Source organism: Microtus oregoni, unplaced genomic scaffold, assembly GCF_018167655.1.
Source record: "Microtus oregoni isolate MIOR12 unplaced genomic scaffold, Mior012 000062F_ref0000492, whole genome shotgun sequence".
Taxonomy (NCBI): Eukaryota; Metazoa; Chordata; class Mammalia; order Rodentia; family Cricetidae; genus Microtus; species Microtus oregoni.
This window is the reverse complement of record NW_024543872.1, coordinates 10574598-10586893: the sequence shown is the minus strand read 5'-3', so window position 1 is coordinate 10586893 and position 12296 is coordinate 10574598. Positions and strand designations below refer to the sequence as shown.

The following is a 12296-nucleotide window of genomic DNA, read 5'->3' as shown; positions in this document are numbered from 1 at the left end:
CTGGAAAACCTCAGAGAAGTTCTTACTGTTTTATAGTTGCTGCAGCTTTGGTGATAGTTGTTCGTTTGTTTATTGTTTTATTTGTTCATAAGATGATGTTCAACATTGGATACCATGGAGAAAGGCTAAGAGGAAGAAAAAGTAAAATAACCCAGGGTTCTGCATAGCTGTTGAGCTGCCAGTCTACCCCAAATGACACTTTTTTCCAGACTTCCTATGAGAGAAAAATAAATCTTTCTTCCAACCATTGGTTTTTGTTCATGTTCAACTGGAGTTAATCCTGCTTGACTCAGGGAGTCTGTAGTGACTGTAGCAAGGCTACTTACCAGGGCCAGCCTCAGCAGCCTCTCCCAGGTGCTGTGGGAGACCAACCTCAGCAGCCTTTTCCATGCAGATGGAGAGGAGGTTGTGAAACCAGCTGATTTGATGTCTCTTATTTTGATACAAATGAAGAAATATAAAAGTTTAAACATATTGTCAAATAATCCTTGAGAGAGCCTTTCACAGCTTCCAATTCTGAAAGAATGTAAGCCATTGCCTTTGTAGATGTAAGCAGACAGGAGACTAATAGGAGGGAAATGACTCAGGATCTTAAGGCCCAGTTTGAGTTCTCATAGAAGATGGCTACCTGTTAAATAGCTATAGCACTGGAGCATGTTTTAAAAATGAAATGAATCAAAAACCCAGGTCTTAGATTTAAAGGAAATGTGTTATAATGAGGAGTATTTTGAATACAGGTAAAAACTTTTGGAAAATGACACCATTAATTCTGAACTAAAATTATAGTGATGAGAAGCTTGGACACTTCAGAAAATCATACTAGTGGATTAGGATATTAATTCAAATGATTTTTCAGAATTATGGTAAGAGTCTGAGATTCTGACAAAAAACATGTCATATATAGTAGACAGACCATATATATATATATATATATATATATATATATATATATATATGTGTGCCATATATAAACTGATGTTTCTTGGCAGGAATAGTGTGTTAATTATAAGCACATGCTCAAAGAAAGCAATGAAAATGTTGTTAAACTGAAGTCTCACCTTTAGAAGAACTCACCAAGTAAACAAGGTTAGTAATATGTTAGTTTAGACTGCTAAGAGAAAATTCTGCAGTTATTGGTGGGAGTAAGGGGTTGGGGAATGATTTTCAAAAGATAATCAGATTGGTTGTAATCCAGTCTTTAATGAAAAAATGCTACATCTTTGGATTCAAGGACTAGCAAGATTCCAGTTGAAAATTTTTGTTTCATGTGGTAGTACATGACTATAAATGTAGTAACCAAGAGGCTAGAGTGGGAGGAAACTGAGATTTTAGATTACTTACTTGCAGAGGATATGAAGTTAGAGAAATGGATGATGGTGTAGAGGTAATCAGGGTGGGTGTTGTGCAGAACCTGGAAAGCAATGCCATGTTAATTGGGCTTTATCTTAACAGGAAAGGGAAGCTATGAAAGAATTTTTAATAATGTAGAAGTGATATAGATAGGTTCTAGTTTATTTTATAAAAGATCACTTAAGCTAGAGTGTGAATATATTAGAGGTAGGTGAAATTGGAGGTAGGGAGCTTAATTAAGGGGTTGTTTTACTAATATTTTTGTTCTAGTAATAAGCTCAGAGGTGATAATAGACTATAGTAGGATCATAAGGATGGAGAGCATACGTAGGTTTAGGTTTTGGTGATTGGTTGTTAGATTGATGCTGAGGCTTTTGCAGGTAAATAGATGATGATGTTATTTCATAGGTGAAGCCTGGAGAAGACTAGGGAAGGAAGATAAGTTTAGTAAGAGTTGCTTATAGGGTAACTTATGTTGAGATCTAGTTGACAGTTATTCAGATTTAAAGTTTAGAAGAGAAACTCAGGATAGAAAAAAATTTGGGAAGTGTCTTACTTTTCTATTGTGATGATGAAACACCATGACCAAGGCAATATATAAAGAAAGCTTTCATGGCTTACTGCTTCAGAGGGTGAGAGTTCATGGTGACAGAGTGAAGGAATAGCTGAGAGTTCACATCTTGATCGACATCCATGAGAGAGAGAGCGAGCTCACTGGGAATCACATGCATCTTCTAAAACTTCAAAGCCCAATATCAGTGACATATCTTCTCCAATAAGGCCTTACTTCCTAATCATTCCCTAAAAGTTCTGCCAGCTGGGTATCAGTTTTTGAAATTTATGAGCCTGTGGAGGCCATTCACATCCAAACCACCAGTGTCTAAAGTTATGAGTGTGAAAAATCAACCTGGAGAGTATACAGACTATCTAGGTCATATTGTTGAACAGTACATCTGAAATGAGGATTCTATTAGTTCAGAAAAGTGTGGATATTAGAAACATAAATAACTGGCAACTGGTGTAAGACAGGTTTATTACTTTGGGGAGTGAAATTTTAGGTGAGGGGAAGACTAGAAAGAACCATGTACTAAAGACATTAGTATGAGTGCTTGTTTAGTATAGCCAGCTAAAGAACTGATTGTGGATATACATGAACAGATGGCTCACTACCCTCATTCTTTCCCATCTCGTTCAGGAGGGCCTGGAGACAGTGATACCAAGTAGCACTCACACAACACTCAGACTTTGGGGGTTAAAAATATTCCTTAATATGTTGGGCCATGGTGGTGCATGCCTTTAATCTCAGTACTCGGGAAGCAGAGGCAGGCAGATCTCTATAAGTATGAAGCCAACCTGTTCTACAGAGCAAGTGCCAGAACAGGCTACAAAGCTACACAGAGAAACCCTGTCTCGAAAACAAACAAACTAAAAATCCTTTAATAGAAAAACTAGGGTTTTTGGAGAATGGCAGATTTTAGGCCAGGACAGGGAATACTCCAAATTCTAAAAGGGCTTGGCAGAGGAATGGGGTTACTGATCTGAAAAAAAGCACCCAGTGACCAAGTGCTGCAACAATTTGAACAACAAACAAATCAAACCCATAATATTAGATTATAACCCAAGCAAAAATAAATATTCTTGAGTTCATATAATAGAAATTATTGATTAAATAAATGATCTAATTTATGTATCTTCCAATGAAGAATCCCTGGTTTACCCCCAAGGGGTGCGTGCTGCACTGCATGACTGAGAAGGAAAACTCTTTGAACAGATGCTGTTGAACATTACTTAAGCTAAGATCAAGGTATTTTCATGATGTTAAAGAACATAAGATGTTTGTCATGGGAGCAATCAAGAAGAAATCCAGGAGAGACTTTGGGGCCCTAAAGTACAAGCCTTTAATTTTGACCAATGTTGCAGAATATTTATTATAATCAGAAACTGACAGTCATTTTGTGTCTATCAAAAGCCCCCTTAAAACATCAGCTATGAGGAAGACAGTCTAGTGAATCTCTTAATTATGCATGCATTCATCTAGTTTCTTTTTTTTTTTTTTTTTTTTTGGTTTTTCGAGACAGGGTTTCTCTGTGGTTTTGGAGCCTGTCCTGGAACTAGCTCTTGTAGACCAGGCTGGTCTCGAACTCACAGAGATCCGCCTGCCTCTGCCTCCCGAGTGCTGGGATTAAAGGCGTGCGCCACCACCGCCCGGCCCCTTCATCTAGTTTCTTATATTAAGCCTTCAGAGAACAAAAATATCAAGATCATGTCATGTTGGTCTCCTATGACATGAAAATGCCTGTGTGCTCAGTTCTGATTTAATATGTCATCTGTCTGTACAGAACCTCTCTGCAAGAAACATCATTTAAATAATGTGCATTTTCGAAAATTACCTCTGAAGCTAAGTGCACTAAGTTCATTGTTACTTGAGTAACTTGATATAGTCCTGATAGAAATTTCACATGTTTTCTTCTTGTCAGCAAATGGAAACTTAGCACCTGGAATAGATGAATTGAATTTTGACACTCAATATTTGCAATTGCTTCTACCATAAGTTTGATAGTATCTGTTTCAATTGCTTAATGACACAGAACAAAAATTAGCCCCAAACTTGATAGCTTAAATAGCTCTTCCTTCCTTCCTTCCTTCCTTCCTTCCTTCCTTCTTTGTTTCTTTCTTTCTTTCTTTGACAGTTATATGGAACCAGAGTGTGCAGACACCATTTAGCTAGGGATTCTGCTCTTAGGTGCCTCAGCTGGGGTGACACTTACTCAGTTGCTTGTTGCTCTGGACTGGTCTATCTGTAACTTCACTCATATGACTGACACTTCCGGTATCTATACATGGCTTCTCCACAGTATCGTGATGTTAGATGTTCAGACCTCTTACATTGTCTTATGGCTTCCAAGGGGCAGAAGAGGGAAGCTGCTAGTCCTGCCCATTTCTGGAGTTTAAGAACATCATTTCCATCATATCCCCTGGTCAGATGAAGGGCCAGCCAGGGTTAAGGGTCTGGGAAATGGATAGGTCATATAATGTACTTGAAAGGAAGGAATTCATGAGAGTCATCTTTGGAGGAAGATGTGGCCTTATCACCAATCATATTAGCCAATCTTTTAATTGGACTTACAGGGTTTTGATTGATCTTATGCTTTAATTGTAATCCTGTTAGAAATTGGATGTTATAAGTGTTAAATAAAAATTACCCTAATTTAAAGGATTTTAAAATCATGCGAGGCCTTGTTACAATCTTTTTAGCCTGGTGTGGTAGCTTACATCTGTAATCCCCGTGTTTGGGAAATGAAGACTTTAAGATTACAAGTTAAGTACTGGGCTACATAGCCAGTTCTAGGCCAGACTAGGCTATAGAATGAGACCTTGTCTCAAAAAACCAAAAATGAAATAAAGTATGTATATAAAAATCTCTTATTATTTTCATTCTGTACAAATTTATCCTGAGTAATTGGAGCTGTACTATGAGAATTTATCCTGATATGGAAAGTTGGTGGCACATTCCCTATTTTCCTAAAGCCCAACTAAACTTTGTGGAGCACAGTTTATCAAAAATTATCGTAATTAAGCTGGGTGTGGTGGCTCATGCCTTTAGTCCTAGCACTTGTGAGGCAGAGGCAGGAGGATCTCTGTGAGTTCAAAGTCAGCCTGGTCTATATAGTGAGCTCCAGGACAGCCAGGTCAATGTAGAGAGACCCTGTCTCAAAAAACAAACAAAACAAAAATTATAATTAAAATATGGGTACTTAGCTAAGTAATTTTACTTCCTGAGTAACATAGTATTGATGTCAGTGTCAAAATATTTGAAGCAGTACCAGTGAGAGACTAATTAAATTACATACATCATTTAATATTGTGAAATTGTTTAAAGGATTATATATGTGGAGATTATATAAAAATGATATGAGATGAGCTATACTACACAGGAGGAAACATCTGAGAACGTGGTTTAATGGTAAAGGGCTTGCCTAGTGCTTCCAAGGCATTAGTTGGATCACCAGCATGAAGATGGAGTGGAGGACTAAAACATATCTTACTCTACTGTAAGAATGTGTTAAGTACTTACCTTTCTCGTAATGGTATGAGATGTCGTAGTGCCCATGTGATCTGCTGAAGTTGAGTAAATGACCTGGGCAGTGTGACATAGCCTCAGGCTACTGTTGACATTCTGAGAACACCTCAAGAAAAGTATCTATTCTCTTCATTTCAGAATGGGATGGCATAGAATTTGTTGTACTACTCTGAGTGACATACATTTAAAATTTATATAAATTGTTTTGGCATTTTCTATTTAATATTTTTCACTACCATTGACTACAACAGATAATTGAAACTAAAAAACAAAACCACAGCTAAGGGAGAATACTGTTTTTCATTTATGCATATTTCCTCGTTTGAACCAGAATATTGAATTAAACATTTAGACAGGAATGGGCAAAGGGGTCGTGGGAGAGATTAAACACCTGAGTTGGATTATCTAGATTATGTGTTGAGAGTTGTCATCTTTGCATTGTTCAGATATTTCCCTATTACTTTATTGGATTCTTATTTTCTTGCTGTGTTAAACAATTCATTGTATTCTAAAAACAGGTTCTTTATCAAATATTTATCTTACAACTAGTTTATTGCTTAACATTATGTTTTTAGGATAGTATCTTTTGAATGGTAGAAATCTATGTTGAGGCCCTTGATTTAATTTGAGCACATGACTCTCATTTAATTTGTTTTATTTCTTTGTCTTTTTTGTTTGTTTGTGTGTGTGTGTGTGTGTGTGTGTTATGCATATGTGTATGTAGGCTTTGTTAAAAGTTCTTTGTGTGTGTAGGGTGATGTTGGGAGAATATTTGTTCCTGGTGAGAACTATTAGTCCAAAGTTTTAAAAGATGGAATATTTTAGCCACCTTTAATCCCAACACTCAGGAGGGAGAGGCTGGTGGATCTCTGAGAGTTCGAGGCTAGCCTGGTCTGAATAGTGTGTTCCATGACTGTAGAAATAACCAGGCTAGCGAAGGATAAAACAATTATATTTTATTTATTATAAGGGGAAAACTCAAGAAACAGGAAATGAGAAATCCAAGCATAGCAATGTCCCGTGGGAAAAGGTGTAGAGAGGGTGCACACGGAGGTGCACACCTTTTATCTTGGGTCCCAGCAAAGCCACCCCATCACAGGACAGCCAAAACTATATAGTAAAATCTTGCCTCAAAAACAAAATAAAACAAATTTAAAAAGATGCATGTCTTCAGCATTTCACATCTTGCTTAAAATAATGTCACTCCATATGTCATATGATAGACTTATAGCAAGTTGGTCTCATTTTAATCTTCCATTTTATGCTATAGCACATTTTAAAATTTCTTTATATGTTTTGTACCCTACAGTATATTATACTATGTTTAATTAGTTATAACCTCAAGTGAACAGAAATAAGAGGAGAGCTGGGAAGATTGTTTAGTGGCTAGTTAACCTGCCCTACAATCATGAGGACCAGAGTACCCATGTAAATCTTGGATGCTCATGGCAGCTGCCTGGAATTTCAGCTTTGGAAGGCAAAGACCCTAGAGGATCCTCAGAGCAAGCTGGCTAGCAAATCTAGCCATATTGGTAAGCTCTGGGTTTGTTTGAGAGGACTACCTCATTGAATAAGATGGAAGATTGATGGATAGTATTTCCCTACATCAGCCTCAGGCCTCCAACATACATGAGTAACAATGTTCATGTGCACTTACACACACAAGTATGCCTACATACCTGTAAACATGTACACAAACATGCACATCACTCATAAAAATACAAAAATGGGAAAAAGAAAAATAAGAGGAAAAATATTTTTATATTTATTTTCCTTTTCCAGCACCCCTCATTTGTTTTTTGTTTTTGTTTTTCACCTGGTATTATGCTCTTGCATGGAGAACTAACTTCCTTTAACATTTCTCATACTTACTGGTCTACTTTTTTGTTTTTACTAGATTGTCTATTATTATGGTTACATGAAAGTCTTCTATGGTTTCAACAACGTTATCATTTCTGATTCTGTTGGTAGTTTTATCTCTTAATCTTAGTAGAAGGGTTTTTTTTTAGATTTCCTTTAATATTACTTTTTAATGTGTATGTATGTGTATGTATGGCCTATGGAGGCCAGAAAAAGGTGTTGATTCCCTTGAGCTAGAGTTGTAGGTTGTGAGCAACCTAATGTGGATGCTAGAAACTGAATATTGGACTTCTGCAAGAGCAACAAGCACCTATACCTGCTGAGCCTCGTCTTCCACCCTAAAGGTCTGTTTTTCTTGCTGTTGTTCATGCATCCTAAGTTTTCCCTTATGGTGAGTCCTTGCAGAGGGACAGAGGAGATGCGGGTGTTCTTCTTCTGGTCCTCTGTGCTGTGCCTTGAGTCCTTGTGTCAGGAACTGAGCTGGGTTTGGGTTTGCAGTCATTACTTTTAGTTTACCCCTGGCTTTAACCTTCCTAAACACTATCTTCTGCTCACTGTGTCTAGATCACTGCACACAGCCTTGCATGCTGTTTGCCCTCTTTGTTTTGCACCACTCACCTTCCAGCAGTCTTCACACATCTGTTCCACAGAGGATTGCATTTTATGTTGTCCATCGCCTAATGATCGATATGGCTTCTCTTTGTTCTGGTCTGGAATGAATTGCAGTCAGGCATTGAGGTTTGGGCTTTGTCAGCATTCTTGTTCTCGTTCCCTTATGGAAGTCATATTCTACTATTTATTTGTGGTTAGTCCTGGACAGGAACCCCCTACCCTTCCCCTAGTTATATTAGATGTCTTCTTGTGATTGGTGCAGCATTCCTTACCCATTACCTTTCCTTGTTCCTCAACCCTAGCAACAGTATTCTTTGTTTCTCACACTGAGTTTTTTCCAAACCACATCCCCTCCCCAGAGGCTTAAGCATTTTGATTTTACTCTCCCTTTAAGCAATGAATTTTGCCTAGATACCAAAGTGAAAGGTTTTCTATTGTTTCTCCAAATTCTAGGCTTTTTCCCCCTTTTGCAGAACAGGCAAGCTTTTAAACCCATTCCTAGATTCTTTCTGCGTATTGTTCTAATAATTCAGGGCTCCTCAGGCCTCCTGTCTCACTCTGTGTATGTACACCCGTGTGCACATGCATGTGGAAGTCAGAGATTGACATGGGGTATCTTTCAGGACTGTTCTCCACTTTTATTTTTTGAGACAGGTTTCACTAATTCTGAGGTTCATTGATTCTGCTTGATTGGTTGAAAAATGAGCTTCAGAAATCTGCTAGTCTTCCCAACCCACAGTGTAAGGTTATAGACACATGCCACCATGAAAATTACTGGCCTGTTTCTTGAGTTCTGGAGACCAGAGCTCAGATCTTGATTCTATGTGCCATGGGTCTCTTACTAATTGAAGGTAGCCTTTCCTGTCATATTTTTAATCTTTCTTAGGACACCTGTTTGAGGCACGTGGATTGTCTTCCACTTAAGTCTTTGTGTCTGGGGATCCACAGCTATTCCAAAATGGCATACTGGTTTATACTAGATTTTGAAGAATCCATTAGAATTTCAGCTAGGTTCTTACTGAACCTTTTTTTCTTCTTTTTCTGTGATTTACCAAACAGTTTACAGTCATTTCTTGGAGGAGAAAAAAAATTTACTAGGAATTTTACTAGACTTACTTGGTAAATAATAAATTTACTTGGTTGTACTATTTTGCACCATTCTTTGTCAGAATAAGAGAATGTGTGTGTGTGTGTATCTGTCTATGTCTGTGTGATCCCCCACCCCCAATCAGGGATGGCATGTTTTTGTGGCTTTCTGCATCTGTGTAAAAGTGGAATGCTTGGAGTTCCATTAGCTGCTTTTCTGCTGCTGTGATAGAACACACTGACAAACACAGTGACAAAGCACCTTAAGGAAGAAAAGATGTCTTTTAGCTTTTGGTTCCAGAGAGATGGAGTTCATTATACTGGGGAAAGTGTGGCATGGTGGCAGGAGCAAGAAAGTGATGGGGGCTGGAGAGATGGCTCAGCGGTTAAGAGCATTACCTACCCTTCCAAAGGTCCTGAGTTCAGTTCCTGGCAACCACATGGTGGCTCACAACCATCTGTAATGAGGTCTGGTGCCCTCTTCTGGCCTGCAGACATACACACAGACAGAATATTGTATACATAATAAATAAATATTTAAAAAAAAAGAAAGTGGCTGATCATATTTTCTTCCACACACAGGAAGCAGAAAGAAAAAGCAGTCCCATGGCCAACACATGATGCAGAATGCATTTAGTTCAATTTTTTCAACATCCCCTGTAACCGTTAATGGTCTTCCCACTGTTCAAAAGGCCAAAACTCAAAGTGTCTTCTGAGATACAAGGCAATCGCTTAACTGTGACCCCTTGTAAAGTAAAAATAAATGAAAAAAAATTCACATAGTTCCAAAATACAATAATACAAAGTATACATAAGCATTCCAAAAAGGAGTGGAGAACACAATGAGAAAAAAATAGACCAAAGCGAGCCTGAAACCCAGCAGGGCAAACACTAAATCCTGTCATGTGTCTAGGTCTTGAGTTTTAAAGAGCTTAGATTGCTCTGCCCCTTCAGCTTTGCTATCTAACACTTTTGCCCCCTCTGGACTAGATCAACTCCCAGTAAGCTCTTCTCCTTGGTGCTTATCTTACAGTTCTGGCATCTCCAATATCTTAGTAACTCCACGTAATCTAGGCTGCTTCACATTAACTGATTTTACCTATGGCCTCTTAAGATCTACTCACATGGACTCCAATCCTGCCACACATTGCCTAGCCTCAGTGGCTCTCATAAACTGTGGGGAAAGAACCCATAACTCTTCAATCTTGTTTCTTGTCTCTAGAACCATTACCACATAGATGAGACTACCATGTTCACCTGCCAGCTTAGGATGTTCCCTGACCTCCTGGACAACAGCTACAGAAGCTTCTACACACGGAAACTGATGAAAACCTCACTAGGAGCAAGAAATCCCTTGGGTTCTCATCATAAGTTGGAGGCATACTGGTGGGTTTGACCCTGAGGGTAGCTTCTCTGTTTTTCCAGTGCAGAACAGGAGGCTCTCTCTAATGGTTAAACTCTTTAACCATTACTGCCTCTTTTCAACACACGTCTTTACTATAGTCTTCAGCTTCCTCACCAAACTGTACATCTTTCATTTCTTTTTTTTTTTTTTTTTTTTTTTTTTTGGTTTTTCGAGACAGGGTTTCTCTGTGGCTTTGGAGCCCGTCCTGGAACTAGCTCTGTAGACCAGGCTGGTCTCGAACTCACAGAGATCCGCCTGCCTCTGCCTCCCGAGTGCTGGGATTAAAGGCGTGCGCCACCAACGCCCGGCTTTCATCTTTCATTTCTTTATGACACATCTTTCATTTCTTTATGACACATCTGTTGCTATTTTTTCATTTTATAGCTATGTTAGAGTAATCAGTAATAACCAGGCCACAGACTCAGCATTATGCTATCTTAAAATTTCCTCTGCCAAATAAATTAGCCTTCTGTGTTTTAATTTAGCGGATGCAGCTTCTCGGGACATGGGCAGAATACAGCTAGATTCTTTGGCAAACTCTCATATGAAAGGCTTTTAGCCCAATTGCTGATAGAGTCCTTGTTCATCTCAGAAACCCCATAAGCCGGACCTCCACTGTCTTCATTACCTTCAGCAGTACTATCTTCAAGGCTTCTGTGAGAATGGCCTACTAAGCTCAGCTCAGAACATTCAATAGCTTTGCTAGTCCAAAGTTCCAGAGTCTTTCACATTCTTCTGAAAAACAACATAGGCAGGTTCTTCACAGCAACAAACGCTGTTTCCTGGTACCAGTTTCTGTATTAATTACTTTGCTGCTGCTATGATAAAATATACTGACAAAAGCAACTTAAATGAAGAAAGGATTTATTTTAGCTTATGGTTCCAGAGAGATGAAGTCCATCATGGGGAAACGTATGGCATGGTGGCAGAAGCAGGAAGTTGACTGATCATATTTTATCTATACATAGGAAGCAGAGAGAGAAAATAGGAAATAGAGCAAAGGCATAAACTCTCAAGGCCCATCTCCAGTGATGTACTTCCTCTAGCAAGGCTCCACCACCTAAAGACTCTATAAGCTTCCTAATCAGTGCATCACCTGGGAACTAAGTGTTCATTCACACCAGCCTGTTGGGGACATTTCTTATTTCAACTATCAGAGAGAGTGCTTGATAAGGTATATGCCATTTCAAATGTCTCTTCTTGCTGATCTTCTACAATGCTTTCATTTTTCTTTATTTGCCTCATTTATGTAAATTTAATCAGGGGGGCTACTTCCTTAGCAAAGCATTTACTGTACCCTCCAAGTAGAGCAGAACATCCCTGGCCTTTATCTCTTGTATACTGTGTTTCATTTGTCTCAAGCCCATGGAAATCAACCCTCAGCAAGTGTTAATGATTTCAGATTTTGAGACCTGTTTCTTTGAGGATTATCCCTCTATTTTTCAGTGTGAATAGCAGTTAATAAGTTTCAAATGGACCCATGGAGTCAGCTTGAAAGAAAAGATAAAACGGTATAGAAGGAAACTTGTTTATTAATAGAATAAACATTTTAGGTTTTTAAAATTTATATGTGTTTGGTGCATGTATGTATGTACTTGCATGTATGTATCCATATATGAACATACATGCAAATGTGTGTGTGCTTGTGGAGGCCAGAGGCCAATGTTGGGTATTTTTCACATTATTATTTTTCTAAGACATGGTCTCTTCACCAACCCTGGAGCTCATCAGTTCAGTTAGTTGGGCTAGCCTGTCAGTTCTGGAGAACTGTGACTTTAGCCCTGATTACTCGGCTTGCAGATGCTCACCACCATACCCAACTTTTACATGGGTACTGGGGATCTGAACTCAGGTCCCCAGTGCTTGTACAGCAAGCTTTTGGTCCACTGGCCCATTTCCCTA

General features: G+C 38.7%; 1 protein-coding gene across 5 annotated transcripts in view; it reads left to right on the top strand.

Moving 5' to 3' along the window:
- Nucleotides 1-12296, top strand: part of LOC121439592 (nuclear receptor coactivator 1) — a 222209-nt gene that overhangs the window by 45952 nt on the left and 163961 nt on the right. The gene's annotated exons all lie outside the window — the stretch shown is intronic.